Raw genomic sequence first — 18,789 nt, forward strand, 5'->3', positions numbered from 1 at the left:
GGTGTGAAAAATCAATACTATGCATTGTCAGTAAAATGCAGTAAGAACAATTACTTCTAGAGATTACACCTAATGGATTTTTATAATGAACTTGTGAGGAGTAGTTATGTTTCTAGTGGGCTTATTATTCTTAGATTTAGCAAGATTCATGTATTTATAATTTAATCTTTTAAAGAGAACTCCATTTATTTAAAAGCTAACTGAATAAGTAATTTCTTAATAAGTAATTTGAATTGAAATAATTGCATGATTGTTTCTTGGAGGGAAATTACTATTTGCCATTCTTATAGTGACATGAAATTCCCTTTACTTTTAAGAAATGTGCACTTACAGTTTGGATGTTTCTTCACAGGAGAATGAATTTTGATCATGAAGTTTCACTTTCTAGTGCAGAAGAATTGAGTATGTTCTTGATACAGGAAAGCTATTTCAGATGTAGTGTATTAAATAGTTGAATGTAGTTGCTGAAAAGATAAAGAATGATATATTTTAATATACCTGTTTGTCATGGATATTACAGTGCTGTTTAATACTAATCCAATCAGATGCAATATGAAGTTCACTTAGAAGAGTAAGTTGCAAAAGTCAGTCTCAGGGTTTTTGTTGGAATAAAATACATTATTGGTTATTTGAAGTCCTTCACATTCTTTATGAGTTCTTCAAAAGTTCCATGGCATCTCTCTAAGATGTAGCACAGTGTGAAAAACGATGTGAAAAATGAAGCCAGAATTAGCTCCAGATGTATACAGATTGTTCCAGGGTGATAATTACATTTTTCACTTTGAATTTTCCTAATTCAAAGAGGTCAGATTGGCAATCACAGAAGTGATTTATTTTGTTAAGAAGTGAACTATCTTTTTCCACATGAAAGCTTAAGAGATATGAAATTGAATTTGAAGTCGACATTTTGCAGATACTGGGTGGGGATGCCTTGAGTTTGATTGATAATTTTTCTTAGTCTGAGATAGGGTGGGAAGTGAAAAGCTAGCATCTTGCTAAAATTTTAATTAATTTTTTAAGAGGAGATGGAGAGGATCGAGTGCCAAAGATCGAAAGATCAGGTCAAAAACTCTTTTTTTAATCACATAAATAATGGGATATGCTTATGAACTTAACATCTGCAAATTTGATTTAAAACTTTACAAATTAGTTGGTGTTAATTTCATGACAATCAGCCATCTTCCGATTCTTTTTCTTGAATTCATTCAACACTTATCTTTTGCTTTCTTTTAAACAAGGTGCTAAAAATTACCCACATTTTATTACAAAAGAGAGTATAGAGTCTAAGAAATGAGGAAATGATCACATTTGCTTTGCCTTCATTAAGACTAAACAGGTCACTATGTATTTTCTTAAAGCTTCAACTAGGTTGTATTTTTCAGTATCCACTCATTCATTTATTGGAAACCATTTCATATTCTATCCCATTTAAGTTTTAATATTAAGGCAAAATGTTATTATTTAGATTTGAAGAGCTTTCTTAAAATTCTTTTGATTAAAGATATACACACATAAATGCACACTAAGTCTTATTAAATTTGGTTTATTCATGTATTGAATTCCATATAAAATAATTCAAGAAGTACTTAAGCTCCAGCACATGATTTATTTCTTCTTTACAATGAGACAGTATACATTTTTTAGGAGACTGTATACTACTCTCTGATGCACAGAAAAAAATTGAACAACTTCTCAATTATATTTCAGATTCAGTTTTTCACAAGCATGTAACTTATTTGTGCCTGGTATTTCTTGTGTATGTGTATAAACTTCATAGAAATCTATATGCATTTAAAGAAAATGTTAAATAGTTCAAGTAATATTACTCTAGTGTTGTGTAAAGTGTTTGTATCTTGCTCATTTGACATTAATATCATTTTTGAAAGAATTGACATTGCATTCAAGGCCACTTTATAAAAGCGTTGCGTTGCTCATCCTAATTCAGTCTGACATACATTCCAATAACACTACCTCCCTTCTTGGGTTTAAAGCTAAATTTATGACTGTGCATTGTGAAGTGCATCATTTAAAAATGGTTTCAACCCAAAACATCTAATAAATAAATAATGTGTATGGCTACTCAGTAGTAGACTTTCTAGACTAGAAATCATTCCATCGGATACTCAACAGTCCACTATCGGAGAGGGCTGTCAGATAAATCTTATGGTAGCTGCATTCATGTCCTGTAAATCACATATTATTGTCTGAGCCTTCTGCCAGGTCATCTATTCTTTTCCCATTTATCAGAAATGCGTAGAGTATATAGAAAAACTAGAAGTACCATGTAGTCTGGCCTGGCATCCTGTCTGAGTAATTAATCACCAACAAATGTTAATTTAAAACTGTTGTTAGTGTGATTTTTCTTTAAAATTTTTTTTTCATCAAAACATGTAGATTGTTGTTATTTGAGGAATATTTCTTTTATATGAAGGTAATGATATAAGTCTTGGTCATTTTTGATATAAGGGTTTCTTTCTATACCTCTGAATTATGAATTTAAAAATGGTAATATTCATAAGAACCAGATATCACTGTCATTATGATTCCTTTGTTTCAGTTTTATGTTCGAATTTTTTTGAATTGAATTTTTCCTTGAATCTCTATAGAAATGTTTCTCTCTTTCTCCACTCTCCTATAATTTCTCTAATTCTAATTTCCTTCTCCTTTTTGAATTTATCCCTTCTAAATGTGTGACATTAACATAATTGCTCTTGGCTTTTTGTTTCATGACCTCTTCCTTTTATAGTTGTGATGGATATTTTGAGAAAAGTAGATAATTTCACTAACCAAGGTACTGTGGCACAAAGGTGTCATACATTATTAGGGACCTTTACTGTGTGGACCCATTTCTTACCATGTGTCTATATCCATTCTCAAACTACACTGAACTGTTTAAAGTCACCTAGATGTGCCACTATATTTTTATGTCTTGGGAGATGCTTTTTTGTCCCCTAAAATCTCCCTTCTTCAAATTTGATGACGCTAATTGTTGGCTTCTTTTCATTATTGAGAACTCAGCTTAATTATTCTCTTCTCAGATTACCATAGTTATAGTTGATGCCTTTTTACATGTCCTCATTTCAGTGGTCATCATAGAATATGCCACAAAGTTGAGGTATACATGGGCTAGTTTATTATTTTCTTAGTTGTATCTTCTTTGTGCTCTAGGGCCATGAACATAACAGGTGTTTCTGTTTACCATGTTAGAGTATACCTAGTTCCCAGCACGGTCCCTGCCAGTGACTCTGGGATAACAGCTCACCTTCTGGACAGTTTGCAGTCTCTCCTGGAAAGGTTTTGACCCCTCTCTTTCTCACAGCTCTAAGCCTAAGTGAGGTCTTCATCCAAGGGATTCACTGGCCCATATTATAGTGATTCCATTCTTTATTTAAATTGCCTGTGATTTTTATTTCTCTTCCATTAGACTGGAAGTTTCTTGAAGAACTGTGTTTTGTTTTCTATTGTATCTCCAACATCCAGCATAATTACTGTTCAACCAAATATGTATATAATTGTATAAGTATTATTTTAAATTTATTGGGGTTACACGGATTAATAAGATCATACAGGTTTCAAGTGTACATTACTAAGATACCTGATCTGTATATTCCATTGTGTGCCCACCACCCAAAGTCAGATCATCTTCTGTCACCATATATTTGACCCCCTTAACCCTTTACTATACTCCACCCCCTTTTCTCTGGTAACTATCATACTGTTTTCTGAGTCTGTGAGTTTCAGTTTTATACACCGTGTATAAGTGAAATCATATGGTTCTTAGCTTTTTCTCACTGACTTATTTTGCTTAGCATAATATTCTCAGGGCCTATCCATTTTGTCAAAAAAAGGTAGTATTTTGTCTTAAGAACGGATAGTATTCCACAGTATACATGTATCTCATCTTCTTTATCCAAACCTCATCAAAGTACACTTTGCTTGTCTTTGTGCCTTGGCCACCGTGAATAATGCTACAATAAAAATAGGGGTGCATATATTTTTGTGAATAAATGTTTCTGAGTTTTTCGGGTAGATACCCAGAAGAGGGATTGCTCGGTCCTATGTTAACTCTGTTCTTAAGCTTTTGCGGTGCTACCAAACTGTTCTCCGTAGTGGCTGTACCAGTTTACATTCCCACCAGCAGTGAGGGAGGGTTCCTTTTATTCTACAAGTTGTGAGGTGGTATCTCACTTTAGTTTTGATTTGTATTTTCCTATTAGCTAGTGAAGTTGAACATCTTTTCAGATATCCATTGGCCATTTGTGTGTCTTCTTGGGAGAAGTGTCTCTAGGCGCTTTGCCCATTTTTAATTGAATTGTTTCTTTGTTTGGTGTTGAGTTGTACCAGTTCTTCATATATTTTGGATATTGACCCCTTGTCGGAGGTGTTGTTTGCAAATATCAACTCCCATTTAGTTGGTTGCCTTTTTGTTTTGTTGTAGGTTCCTTGTGCTCTGCAGAAGCTTTTTAGATGGATATAGATAGTCCCATTCATTTATTTTTGCCTTTACTTCCCTTGCCTTTGGGGTTAAATTCTTTTTGGCTTCTTTTTAAGATTTTAAAAAATTTATTTTTAGAGAGAGGGGAAGGGAGGGGAGAAACATTAATGTGTGAGAGAAACATAGATTGCTTTTCTCTCACATGTACCCGAACCGGGGACCAGCCCACAACCCAGGCATGTGCCCTGACCAGGTACGGAACCAGCGACCACTCGCTTTGCTGGATGATGCTCAACCAGCTGAGCCATGCCAGTCAGGGATGGGGTCAAGTCAATAAAATGTTCTCTACAAACAAGGTTCACAAGACTAGTACCTATGTTTTCCCCTGTGCACTTGACTGTTTTAGATCTTATATTTAGGTCATTGATCCATTTTGAGTTAATTTTTGTAGATGGGGACAAACTTTCATTCTTTTGCAGATGACTTTTTAATTTTCCCAGCACAATGTATTGAAGAGTCTTTCTTTTCTCCATTGTGTGGTTTGGCTTCTTTGTCGAAAATTATTTGCCTGTATACATGTGATTTTATGTCTGGACTCTCAGTTCTGTCGCACTGGTCTGTGTGTCTGTTGTTCTGCCAAGTCCATGCTATTTTTACTATCGTAAATCTGCATTATAGTTTGAAATCAGGTAGTGTGATGCCTCCAGCTCCCCCTCCCCACCGCATTCAGGATTGCTTTGGCTAGTCAGGGTCTTTTGTGCTTTTATAAAAGCTGATTATGTTTGTTCTATTTTTAAAAAAATGATATTGGGATTTTGATGATGATTGCTCAAAATCTGTATAGTTCTTTGGGTAATATGTTCATTTTAACTACATTGATTCTTCCAATCCATGAACATGGAGTGTCTTTCCATTTCGTTGTGTCTTCTTCAGTCTGTTTTAATAATGCTTTACAGTTTTCAGTAAATAGGTCTTCCACATCCTTTGTTAAGTTTATTCCTAGGTATTTTATTTTTTTGTTGTTGTTGCAATTACAAAAGGAATTTTTTTCTTTTCTGAAATTTCATTGTTAGTATTTAGGAAAGCAGTGGATTTTTGTGCATTGATTTTGTGTCCTGCAACGTTACTGTGTGTGTTTATTGTTTCTAGTACTTTCTTGGTGGAGTCTTTAGGGTTTTCTATGTATAGAAACATGTCATCTGCAAAAGCGACACATTTACTTTTTCTTTCCCAGTTTGGGTGCCTTTTATTTCTTTCTCTTGCCTAATTGCTCTGATTAGGACTTCCAGAACTATGTTGAATAAGCAGTGAGTGGACTTCTTTGTCTTGTTCCTGATTTGAGAGGAAAAGCTTTCAGTTTTTTTACCATAAAGTATGATATTAGCTGGGAGTTTGTCATATACAGCCTTTATTATGTTGAGCTATTTTCCTTTTATACGCACTTTATTGAGTGTTTTAAGTGGATGTTGTGTCTTCTCATATGTTTTTTCTGCATATATTGATAAGATCATATGACTTTTATCTTTTATTTTGTTAATGTGGTATATTATATTAATTTCTGCATTTTGAACCATTTTTGTGCCACTGGAATGAACCCCACATGATCATGATGAATTATTTTTTAATGTATTGTATGTGATTTGCTAGTATTTTGTATAGGGCTTTTGCATTTGTTTATCAGAAATGCTGGTTTGTAGTTTTCTTTCTTTGTGTTATCCTTGCCAGATTTTGGTATCAGGATAATGTTGGCTTCATAAAATATGTTGGGGCCTTGGCTGGTGTTGGTTAGTGGATTGAGTGCTGGCCTGTGAACCAAAAGGTTGCTGGTTTGATTCCAGCTCAGGGCACATGTGTGGGTTTCGGGCCAGGTCTCCTGTGGGAGGTGCATGAGAGGCAACAACACATTGATGTTTCTCTCCCTCTCTTTCTCCCTCCCTTCCCCTTTCCCCGAAAATAAATAAATAAAATGTTAAAAAAATGTGTTAGGCAATATTTCCTGTTTTGCAGTTTTTTGGAAGAGTTTGAGAAGGATAGGTATCAATTCTTCTTTGAACATTTGCTGGAATTTACTGTTGAAGCCATGTAGTCCTGGACTTTTATTTTTTGGGAGGTTTTTGATGGTGGTTTCAGTTTCCTCACTGTCGATTGGTATATTTGGATTTTCTAGTTCTTTCCAATCCAGTCTAAGAATTTCTAGGAACTGACCCATTTCTTCCAGGTTATTAACTTCGGTGGCATATAGGCTTTCATAGTATCCTGGCATGGTCCTTGTGTGTCTGTGACGTCAGTGGTAACTTCTCTCTCACTTCTGAGTTAGTGTGAGTCTTTCCTCTTTTCTCCTTAGTGAGCCTAGCCACGGATTTGTCCGTTGTATTAATCTTTTCAAAGAACCAGCTCTTTGTTATATTAACTTTTTCTTATAGTCCTTTTGTTCTCTATTTCATTTAGTTCTGTTCTAATTTATATTAGTTCCTCTTTTTCTGCTGACTTTGGTTTGCTTTTGTTCTTCTTCTAGTTCTTTAAAATGTAATGGTAGATTGTTTATATACATTGTATAAATATTAAATGAATGGTAAAGTACCATTACCATTACCTTACTTTTATGTTTTGGGCTTTTGCTTTTTGGTCTTTCTCATTATGAAATACCACCATACTTTTGTGTCATTAAGTGTGTAGTAAGTGTTCATTTTTATTAAGTCATTTATTATTACTACATACTGTAGTCATGTTCATTAATTAGTAAGGTCATATTTTTCAATTTTCCTCTGACTTCGTAAGATATACCTATTTTAAAAAATAACCTTCAGTACAGCATAATTTATGTACTATATATGGACGTTGTGTGGAAAATATGTACACATTTTAAGTGTAGAGTTTGATGAATTTTGACATATACACTACCATCTAATAACCATTTCAATCCAGGAAGTTTCCTGTGCCTCTTAACCTCCACTCCTGTCAAGTTTCCACTTATTTTATTCCTGCTGTTGTGGATGAATTTTACTTATTGGAGAACTTAATATAAATGTAGATATGCACTTCAACCTTTTTAAATGAAACTCACTAATAGTATTAAGAAAATGTTATGGCTTGTTGAAATAATTGAACAAATAAAGGGTTATCTTTTTTCCAACCACAAAATAGGAATTTAAGTATAAATTGTTTATTGGAAATATAAAAAAGTCTTCTTAACTTCCTGATGCATTTTTCTCACCCATCAGGAATCCTGTAGTATCAGTCTGTTACACAGCAGTATGATGGGGCTATTACCTTACTTTTAAAGTTATTTTTGTTTTTACTGTCTGTGAGGCTTAGTGTAAATTGCTCTCTCCTCTACAGAGGTTTGTGAATTCATCTACCCCTCGGTTCTCTTTGTGCTTGCTCATTTTATTTCTTTGCATTTATTGTTTGGAAAGCATGTATTGAATACTTTTAAGATGAGCCCCTCCTTTTAAGGGACAGTAATCTAGGGAGAGAGACAAATAATTGTACTACAACATAGAATTTTATAAGGACTTAAGAGCACAGGGAGTAGTTATAGTTGAGTAGAAAAAAATTATATGAGTTTCTATTTAACGTTTTTTTTTCTTTTTATGAATACGTCGTTTCAGACTCCTTTGATTTTCAGTGTTAATTTTTTCCAGGTTTCTCCTATATTTTGATAATTTAATCAGCATTTATAGATTCTAATGTTCCTAAAGCATTTTCTCCACTCTTTCTAGTACCCCTGATTGTCCTTGGATGGATTTGTGGTGGCCGTGTCTTGTTTGATCAGTTCTCACTTTCCAGATTTTCCAGGACAGCAAGTTCCAGCGTGTGTAGTGTGTGATAACAATGGACGTTGTGTGGAAAAAGGCTTACAGCCGTATAAATAAGTGCAGAGAATGTTCCTTCAAATTTAATTAGGTTTCTTTCCTGTAAAACCCCTTAAGGCCTTTAGTAAATATTTGCGTGTATAAATACGTTTATAATAATGCCTACTGTTGAATCTGTAATAGGAATAAAATTAGTATATTTGATCACACAGTCCTTTTTATGGCCGTAGTGTGTGTGGAAAATTTTTGTAAAACATAATTTGGGAAAAGCTACTGATATATCAGAAGTGAGACAGTGAATAATGCAAGAAATCCTCTTTTTTAGTATCCTGCTTCTGGTGTTCCCCTGCTTCTCCCATCACAGCGATTAAAGAAAATCAATAGATATGCAAAATTGTAGCTACTATTTTCTTTATAAAACAGTGATTGTTTTTCCTTCATTCAGAGGAAATTATTTCAGTCACTTGTTCTCATTCCTTTCTAAGTTAATTTGGCATAAATCCCAATTTATATGTCTTTCTGAAGAGGTCGATCTTTAGGTATTTTTTTCAGAGCAACTTAAGTTTAACCAGGCATGTTGCTGTGTGTGTGTCTCTCTGTGTGTATTTTTTACAATATTTATGCAAATGTAACCCTAAATTTAAGAAGGAATTCAAATATTTTTATATCAATTGATTATATAGCTATTTCCTGCAATGGTTAAGTGAAAGTCTTACTATTTTCTTTGTGTGCTGAAAGGAGCTTGCATGGCAGCCGTCTGCAAAGTGCATGAGATGCTGAAACTTAGGCTTTGATATGTTGTATATAAAACATTTCATTTTCTTTGTAACCAGCCTTTTCCATTGTAACTAGGACTTTGGTGGCAGTTGGCTTCTTTGAGACCAGTTTATATGCAGTATGATCCCACTAGGATCAATATAATTTAGTATTTCAATCTTGTCATAATGTTATCCCTCCTTATGTTTTGGATATGTTTATAGTTCACCCTTAGAATGTACTTACAGAGTTAGTGACTGTAGATTGATTGTGTCTGAACTTTGTTATTGTCAGTGCTTATGACCTTTTGATTGTAAATGGATGAGAATCAATAGGGTAATGATTAACATCAGGATAAAAAATAGGTTTCTAGTACAGTCATCTAGTTTTGCCTTAGAGCTGCTGAATGCTTTATCCTTATAATGGAGAAAATCTATGAGCATAGGTGTTTTATATCGAAATGCTTAGAATTACCTTAATTTTGTGTACAATAGAAATAGTTGACCATGTGATAAGGAACTAGATGCTTTTGAAGTGTGACAGGAAGTTCATGGAAGTTGGAGAGGGTAGTTCAAGGTCAAGGTATATTAACTGATCATGAAAAATCTTAAATGCACTAAAAATTTTAAAGTATCTGAAATGAGTTTAATAACAATATGCTAATATTGTAAAATATTTATGGTTTTGTTTGATTCAAAATGTATAACAGATGTTTTTATAAAATGGATTTTTTGTCTTTTAAATAACAGCAAAAACATTAAAAACAAAATAAAGGTCTTTTAAAAATATTTAAGTTGAGGAGTTAGTGAACATCAGTTGGTTTTTTTTTTTTTTTTGAATCTGAATGCAGACCTTTCCAATATTAAGTTAAATCACTTCGTTACAACCAAAGAGAAGCATGATTTAACTTTAGATGCAGGATTTATTCTGAAATACAGGCATCCTGTTGATTCACTAGCACACTAGGATTTAGAAAGCACAGCCTTTCAAGGTGAATTTTGTGTAACTGGTGCTACACCCTGTGGCTTGGCAGTCTAGTCAGAAGGATGATACCATGCTGACTATATAACTAGATCTTTGAACAGTATTCTCAAGGGTGGTAAATGCAAAACAAAGTAATATCAACTGGCACTTAATTCTGCAAGTTTCCTGCTGATTGGGGTATTCAGTGAAATGGAACTCTTCCTGACAGGAAGTCAGCCTATGAGTATGGAGACATCTGAAAATAAAGTGTGCTTTAATTTGGCACCCTATGGTTTTACAACTGGTCTTTTAAATTCGGGATTAGAAAGAGTTAGCAAAAAGGAGGAATACAAGAATGGAGATGTTCTAAGCATACCATTTTCCTTTGGTTTTTCAGCTAGTTCTGTTTCTTAGCTACAACTGTGTGGTTTTACTTAGTCCCTTCTTTTTTTCTATTACTTCAAATTAATCTACTGAAGTTCTGTGGTATTACAAAAAGGCTAGGTTAAAAGTGTAAAGCTTGGAATTGTTTTTGTTTAATATCAAAGTCCGATAATTCTGGGAAGGCTCAGCTGTATGCTCATCCATATATTTTTCTTAAATAGTGTATAATCTAATGGATTTCAGTCAGTAATCAGGATTGTTAGGATCCAGATTTAAATTTTTCTGTTGAAAGTGCTTATACTGTTTGCTTTAGTTGGCTGAGTTCAAATAGTTATGTAGAAATTTAATGCCCTGATATGTACAGTTAATATATAATAGCATAAATTTAGGAAGGGGCATTCATTATGTGTTAGTAACTGCACACACAGTCCATCTTCTGTGCGCTGCTGAGCTGGGCAGGTCTTGTAAGTCAGGCTGTCGTTGCATCACACGAACTCCCAGAAGCACGTGTGCAGGGCTAACAAAACCTAAGGTTTGCACCCTGAAGGTTATGTATTTGTTTTTCTAGTAGTAAATTCTGCACAAGCTGGAGTTGGACTGTGTTGTCTCCATGAGTAACAAAACAAGAAAGGACACCTTGCATAGGATCTTCAGAAGTTAGGCCAGGAAGATGCTGTGATAATAGATTTTTGAATCTTAAGAAATGTTTTTCTCTCTACCACTTACTAACTCGGTAACCATGAGCAAATTACTTCACTTGCTTGAGACTCACTGTCTTATTGAGTGAAATGGATGTAATAAAGGTTGTATTGGATAATATATGTAAATATATATAGAACAGTCCAATAGAGCCAAGTAGGTTATAAATTAAAGTTATTAGATTCTGACTCTAAGTGTTTTCACAGCAAACAAAAATCCTCTGTTTAGTATTTTCAATATCATTTTCTTTTTATGACATTAATTTTAGATTTTTGACTTACAAGTTCAGTCCACCATTATTTTCTAGTGTCTTTTTCATTTTCTTTTTTTTTTTTTTGTGGTTATATGACCAGTTCAGTCCATTTTCATCTTGAACATAGAATATTAGAGCTAGAAAAGGGATCTAAGAGATTAGCAGTTTTGGCGCCTTTCCCATGTGGACAAGGTTAATGGGTTAAGCATTCTTATTTTCCATGGGCTTCCAAATCATGGCTCCACTATTCTCTGGGCCAGCTGTAGTGACAGCTGTTTTGAAAAGTCAGTCAAGTATACCTGAATACAAGTGAGATTGATGTCATTATGGAGTGTTAACTACTTTTACCATCACCTTAAGTGCCTCTTTTGTACACTGTAAAACCTTTTATTTTTGCTGCATTACTTTCAACACTCCTCTAGTGTTAGTGTTACCACAGTTGAGAAATACTGTACGTTTATAAGTTAGTGTAGTTTACTGATTATCAGATTTTCTTTTTGTTGCCAAATACATCATTATCAGTGAAGTTCCTTATGACTTCAGTCCTGTCAGAGTCAGGGAGACAGGAAAGCACAAAAGAAAGCATCATTTGAAAAATTCCTCTTGTAAAGAATCACTGATTTAGCTGTGGCTGGTGTGGCTTAGTGGATTGATTGCGGGCCTGGGAACCAAAGGGTCACTGGTTCAATCCCCAGTCAGGGCACATGCCTGGGTTGTGGGGCAGATCCCCAGTAGGGGGCGCACAAGAGGCAACCACACATTGATGTTTCTCTCCCTCTTTCTCCTTCCTCTCTCTCTAAAAAATAAAGAAAATCTTTTAAAAAAATCACTGATTCAGCTTATTCCTGAATTAGTGAATTGACCTTTTTCTTTCTGTTGATTTTACCTCTTTTAGTACATACTGACAAATTTAATTTTCTTTCTGAGAGGAGCTGTAGTTTATTACCTTGTTCAAGTAAAAACTTTTCTTATTTTCAAGGTTCCTAACAGATTTTAATTTACTGTATAGTTATTCCTGTGCTGCCTTGTAAATAGTATTCAGATATTTGACATAAGCATTATGTATTTTTGCCAATTTTTGGGTAGTTTACCTAAAAACCCAAATCTCCTAACCTATACCCGTTTTCTACAGTCACCTTACACTTTCTTTTGTACAATGTGGTTTTACATACAGTGAGTATAAAGATGCTTCATAATGTCCTAAATAGTGGATGCACAGTGCATTCTTTTTGATGGTGGTTACATATTTTCGAAAGTTATTTGGAAGACAGAATAACAGATTGTCTTTTGGGGTCCGTTGGTTTGTCAGGTTGTTCTTGTTATCAGATACTCCATAAATGGGGGCAAATTTAATTTTGGTTTCTTATCGTTCCTTTTTATGGGGAAAGGTGATCTATTCCTTTATTCAAGAAAGCTTATACAGTCGCTTGATACTGTAGAGTTGTCTCACAGTTACATCCATTGCAAAGATTCCCCATTGTTTTGAAGCTAGTCAAATTTATGAGAATAGGATTCCATTCGATAGCAAATGTAATCTAAAGAAGAAAATAGGTTTGTCAGTAGCAGTGAGAAAACAAACTAATGGGGGAGAATTTTTAAATCTTTCTGTCTGTGATTAGCCCCCTCACTGCGTAGGGACTGCCGCCTTGCTTATTTGGGCGTCGGCGGCACTGCCACTGCCCGTCCACGGATCACAGCAGCTGCTCTTCGTGATTCCCCGCTCGTTGCTACCTGCGCAGCTGCGCGGCTTCCAGTTTCTTGGAGCGGGATAGGCTTCATACGTAGCAAATTAACCGAGTTTCTGAAACTGAAAATAAAACCAGTCACAAGTCAATCATGATGAGAACCGACACCTGGAGCAGAAGTGGACTTGCTTGAAAATGTTTCTAGCTCTTGACATAATATACTAATTTTTACACATGTTTTTATTTTTGAATCTTTTGAATTTTTTTGAACTTGATAGTAAAGTTTACTTTTCTTCAACCTGCTGTTTCTGTTGCTTTAATTTGGATTCTCTAGCACAAGGGTGTCAAACGCATTTTCACCAGGGGCTTCATCAGTCTCACAGTTGCCTTCAAAGGGTAGAATGTGATTTTAGGACTATAAATGTATCTACTCCTTAACAGTTAAGCGAGAGCTTGGCGCTGCTGCCAGGTAGAAGCAAGGTGTCGGGCCGGACAAAACAAGGTGGAGGGCCAGGTCTGCCTGTGGGCCTTGTGTTTGCCACCTGTGCTTTAGTGTGATAGGCTGAAAAACGGCTACCCCCAAAATACCCTTGTCACAAGCCTAGAACCCGTGAATGTTACTTTATGTAGAAAAAGGATCTTTGTGTGATTAAGGATTTTTAGATGAGGGGATACTCCTGAACTACCTGGGCGGGCCCTTAATGCCACCACATGTATCCTTCAAGAGGCAGGCGGAGGTCACAGAGGGGCACACAGAAGGTGTCAGTGGGAAGATGAGCAGAGTCACATGGCCAAAGTCAGGGCGTGCCCGCAGGCACCAGCAGCAGGGAGAGGCGAGGGACAGATTCCTCAGATCCCTGAGAGCCTCCAGGAGCACAACTTTGCTGACACCTTGATTTTTGACTCAGTGAAACCAGTTTTAAATTTGTCTCCAGAACTGTTGAGAGAACAGACTTCTGGGGTTTTAATCCACCAGATTTGTGGCAGTTTGTTAGAGCACACAGGAAACTCGTCTAGTAGTGTTTTTGAAGATCTCCGAGTGCTCCCTCCTTCACTAATGCTGTTAAATTGTTACTTTAACAAGCATTTGAATGTTTGTCATATGGAAAATTGAATCAGGCACTGTTAAGAACTCAAAGAAGTGGAGTTGTCTCTCTACAGTTAAGGAGACAAATCGCAATTTGTGAAGTTATTGACTCGGGGAAAACAAAAAGCAAAATAAGCTGATATTGCATGTATATATAATGGAGATGAAATTAATAGGGATAAAAGATGGCCAGAGAGATGCACTCTTGGTTGGTTGGTTCATCAGTCCTAATTCATTTGTGCAGCAAAACTGGCCGATCAAGTATGTCATCATACCACTGCTGTAGGTCGAAGAATGGCCTACGTGATGAAATTTATCCATGATACGTCTTAGGACTTGTGCATCATACTTACAGTTGATATCAGCTAATATCTCACTAAACACATGGATAAATATTTGAAAGAGTTATGGAAACATTCTGGAATGAAGGGCCTTGTCCAGGAAAGTGATTAAGCACACTGTGGTTGGGTGCAGGCTGTGGCTGTTGACAACCATATTGTGTTGCAGTGGTCTGCAGGGTATGTGTTTCAGACGGTATTTTCTTAAAATCGGTACCAAAGCTGCATGTAAGCCGGATGCAGTGTGAGGTTTGGAAAACTCTAATTCTGAAGATATCATTTCACGGTATAAACATAAAAGATAAGTTCAATTAAAAAATTAAAAGATAACTTATTTGCTCCTATTGAGTGCTGAAATGAATGTGATGCTGTTTCATAATTATTTTTTATTTGATGTAAAGCTTTGAACACTGAAATTGAAGTCTCACTTTATGTTAACATTAAGAATTTACTCAATGAATACATGGTATCAGTTTACAGTCATCACTGTTCAGAGTGGAAGACCCCAAATGGTTAAACAGCAGGAGAGTTTTTCTGCTTTTAGTTAAAAACTGCTGTTTTCTATATGCCTTATTTACTACTTGTTTAATTCTTAATGTTGTGTGCGGTGGGATTGGGCATGCAGAAGTCAGCAGAAGGAGTTCTGGTTTTTACATCTAGAGCTATTACGTGCTGTACAATAATAAAGGCACTATTTTATTGGGTTACTTGTAATTAACTTCAGCACTAGGCATTCATATAAATCATTTGTAATCTGTTTTCTTTAGATTTTTATTCTTTTAAACTGGTTTAACGTACTTGCTTTCTGTTATCTTTTTACATATGGATTGAGGTTGTAATTGCTTTTTGGAATTAGGCTGTCAGAAACCAACATATATGTGAATTCAAGAAATGATTGAGGCAAACTAATGAACTTTATATAATATTTTATGGGGATTTGTTACTGAAATAAAATTCCATAGTGGTATTGTTTTGTTGTGAAACTTAATAAATAACTGTTCTCTGAAGTTAAAAAGTTCACCCATGCAAAATATTAAAATGGCAACTATTATTAATTAGAAAATATTTATACTTTTTATGTTTTTCAAAATCCTGGGAAAGTAGACATGAGACTTCTTTGCACTCTTGTCAGTTTCTTGACATTCTTTTAATTTTAAACATTTGAATCTACATATATTTTCAATAATATTATCTGATAAATGCTATTCATAGGTTTTCTAGTAACATATTTTTTACTTGTAACATTGAAATGATTTTTATTTTAAAGTGGACTAAAAATGAAATAGAGGTAGACTTTTGGATAACAAAAGATGCATCTAAAAAGAATTACATAGGTATGACTGCTTGAGATTAGCTACATTATATTATTCAAAACTAGATTTTAGAAAACAAAACTTTGTCTCTAAAAATACCTTCATTTCGTGAATGTTTACGGTGACTTGTAGAAAGAAGTTAGAGGTATAAGATAATTTTATTCTCTACCATGATACAAAAATCGTGACTTGATGATGCTGATAAAAAAGGTGTGCTGAGGTGGCGGGTGGGAGGCATGAAGAAAGCTGTTGGCACTCCTGTCCTGAAAGCAGTGCTTTTAAAAATAATTCCATTGGTAAATACTTTTTATTGAAGCCCAGTACATCAGATGGTTTAAAAATCTTTTAAAAATAATTAGCTGTTTTATATAGTTTTAATGGAAGTCTTTCATGTTTCCTCTCCAGCAGTCTCTAATGAACACTCCTTGTAATTTCAGTGCAGGCTTTGAGATTCCCTAAAGACTTGACTTCAGACCTCAAAGGGCAGCAATTGCCATATGTCTGGAGAGCTGGAGTTGCCAAACAGACTGACCATGTCCTAATAGGACACATTTATGTAGCTCCCGAATGTGAAGCCCTGATATAAACTTAATGATGATCATCTGTTGAGAGATTGTGGCTGCAAAGGGCTACAGCAGCTTTTGTCACTGTTTTTGAAATCAGCTTTCTGTGTTGATTAGTGAGAGATCTTGACAAAACTGACACCAGGTTGGAAGTTATTTAAGGGTCATTATTGACTGGAGATGGTTTTTCCTGAAAATGTTTAAAAATATTTTCAAAGGTACTTGCAAGTATATTAATTTTAATGTATGCTTAAACACAATAGTGAGAGGATTATTGTTTTTGATTATAAATTTAAAGCTATGTTTATAGTAGTTGCATAATTGATTTTATGGTTATCTCAGTTTTTTTATTTTTAAAAATGTGCATTCTTTATTATATAAATCCAGTAGTTACTTTCTCAATATTCAATTCTTTGCACATAGTACACATTAAAAGATATTTGTTTAATAAGCAATTATAAACTGTACCATTTGTGAATTCAACTTTATAAGAATTTTATCTCTTTGTAGTTATCCGTATATACAATAAATTTCATTTATAAACTGAGCCATAATATTTGTAGAAATAAAATGTACATTTAGAAGTATGCGTGTACAAAATGCATTGATACCAAAAGTTTCCAAATGGCAATATTTTATTTTGCTGTTTCATGTAAGGATTTGTTTTACCCTCTGAAGAGACAATGGAGTAAGACCTGTGCTTCACTGTTACGGTGTGTTCCTCCTGGAATGAGGTTACTCGAGTTTGTGTCAGATCTGCTGCTGAGAGAGTGCTGACACAAAGTGCAAACACTGTTGAAAAGTTCTTGATAGTTTACTTTGAGCTCTTAAGATTACTGTATCTTGAACATGAACAAGTTTTCTCTGGTTTTGACCTTTAGTCCTGTGCATAATGTGGTTCTCAATTTTGTGTTAATACATTCTTTTCCCCGTTTGAGCTTTCCTTTGTGGTCTCCTCTCCGGACTCCTAATAGGCTTCTGTCATCTATTTGGGTAAAAGGGGCTTCATCCAATGAACTGGACTTATTTTACAAAGGCTTATGTAAACATAGCATCTTAAAGTATTAATGATTTTATATTATTTTGTTGAACACAAGCCTTTAATTTTTATATTTTTAAATAAGAAAAACTGAAATAGTTTAATATGAGCTTAGGTTTTTGTTAACAAATTATCTTTCATTCCTTTCTTTAATTTAAATTACATGTGGATCCTTAGATCAGTACTTACCATAAAAAGGAGACTATTTAATTGGCAGTAGCGATGAACTTAATTCCATTTGGTAGAATGTAGAATACTGACTTTAAGAGAAGAAAAATTCTCAATAGTTTATGATACATATATATTTTTTGTAGGTTTGATATCAGTATTTGTGAAAATGGAATGCTTATGCTGCTGTTGAAAGATATTTCAGAATAATTTTTGATAGATACCTATTGCCCAGTGAGAAAAAATGTGTATTTTTATTTTCTATTACTGCTCTTCATTGAGAGTATATGATTTATAATATAAACTTTATGATTTATCAAGTAAGACATAAATCATTTCACAAATCTAAAAATAGTATAATACTTAAACTGAAAAAAAAATAGTCCCCTTCCTCTTTCTTCTTTCCCCATTGATTCTACTTCCTGAAAGGAACCACATTCAAATCTCTCAGTTGTTGACTCTGCTAGTTACCTTTATATTGATAAACGATACAACAGCTATTTCTTGATTTTTCTATTTAAGACATTATCTAGTGCCTTCCATGGGGAAGATGGCCATTGAGGACTTACATTGCTCTCCCTTTCTGTTTCCCACTAACCTCATTCCCAGTGTAGTTACAGCATGATACTTAGTTAAAACCTTAGCTAGTATTATTGTGATAGTGTAAGTAAATATTTGTATGGCAGAACTACAAAATATACCATGATTTCCCTCCCTCCATTCCTCCCTCCCTCCATTCCTCCCTCCCTCCATTCCTCCCTCCCTCCATTCCTCCCTCCCTCCCACTTGTTTATCCTTTTCTTTCTTGTTTATGTTAATGTTAATAATATCTACCTTTGGTAGATATTTAATTTTATTTAATTATTTATTTTTTTAAAATAAATAATTATTTATTTAACTTTATTTAATTTTTTTTACATACTCTACAGATTTATTTCTAAATTTTACTGGACCTATAAAACTTCTACCAGTGTGATCAAACACAGCCTTGTACCTGTTGGTTCAGTTGTTTTTCTTGGAGGCATAGTGCCTGGAGTTGCCTGCTTTCCTCTTTAAATCTGGGTGGGGTGCTCTTCAGGTCTGTAGAAAGCTGTCATCTGGAGGCTGCTTTTACCATCGACCCAGAATTTTTTCCGTATCATTTTTTATGCTCTAGTCTCATGTCTCCCTCCTGTGTCACATAGTGGCCTTCTTTTTAAAAAGTGTACTGATTCAGTATTTATTGATTACTTGCTGTGGATGCATGGGTTGCTGTTCTGGCACTGGGAATATAGTAGAGAATAAAATAAAG

General features: G+C 34.6%; 1 protein-coding gene across 4 annotated transcripts in view; it reads left to right on the forward strand.

Annotated features, from left to right (window-relative positions):
* Positions 1-18,789, forward strand: part of LRBA (LPS responsive beige-like anchor protein) — a 513,768-nt gene that overhangs the window by 143,609 nt on the left and 351,370 nt on the right. The gene's annotated exons all lie outside the window — the stretch shown is intronic.

This window comes from Phyllostomus hastatus, unplaced genomic scaffold, assembly GCF_019186645.2.
Source record: "Phyllostomus hastatus isolate PE091 unplaced genomic scaffold, TTU_PhHast_1.1 phas_contig_159, whole genome shotgun sequence".
Lineage (NCBI taxonomy): Eukaryota > Metazoa > Chordata > Mammalia > Chiroptera > Phyllostomidae > Phyllostomus > Phyllostomus hastatus.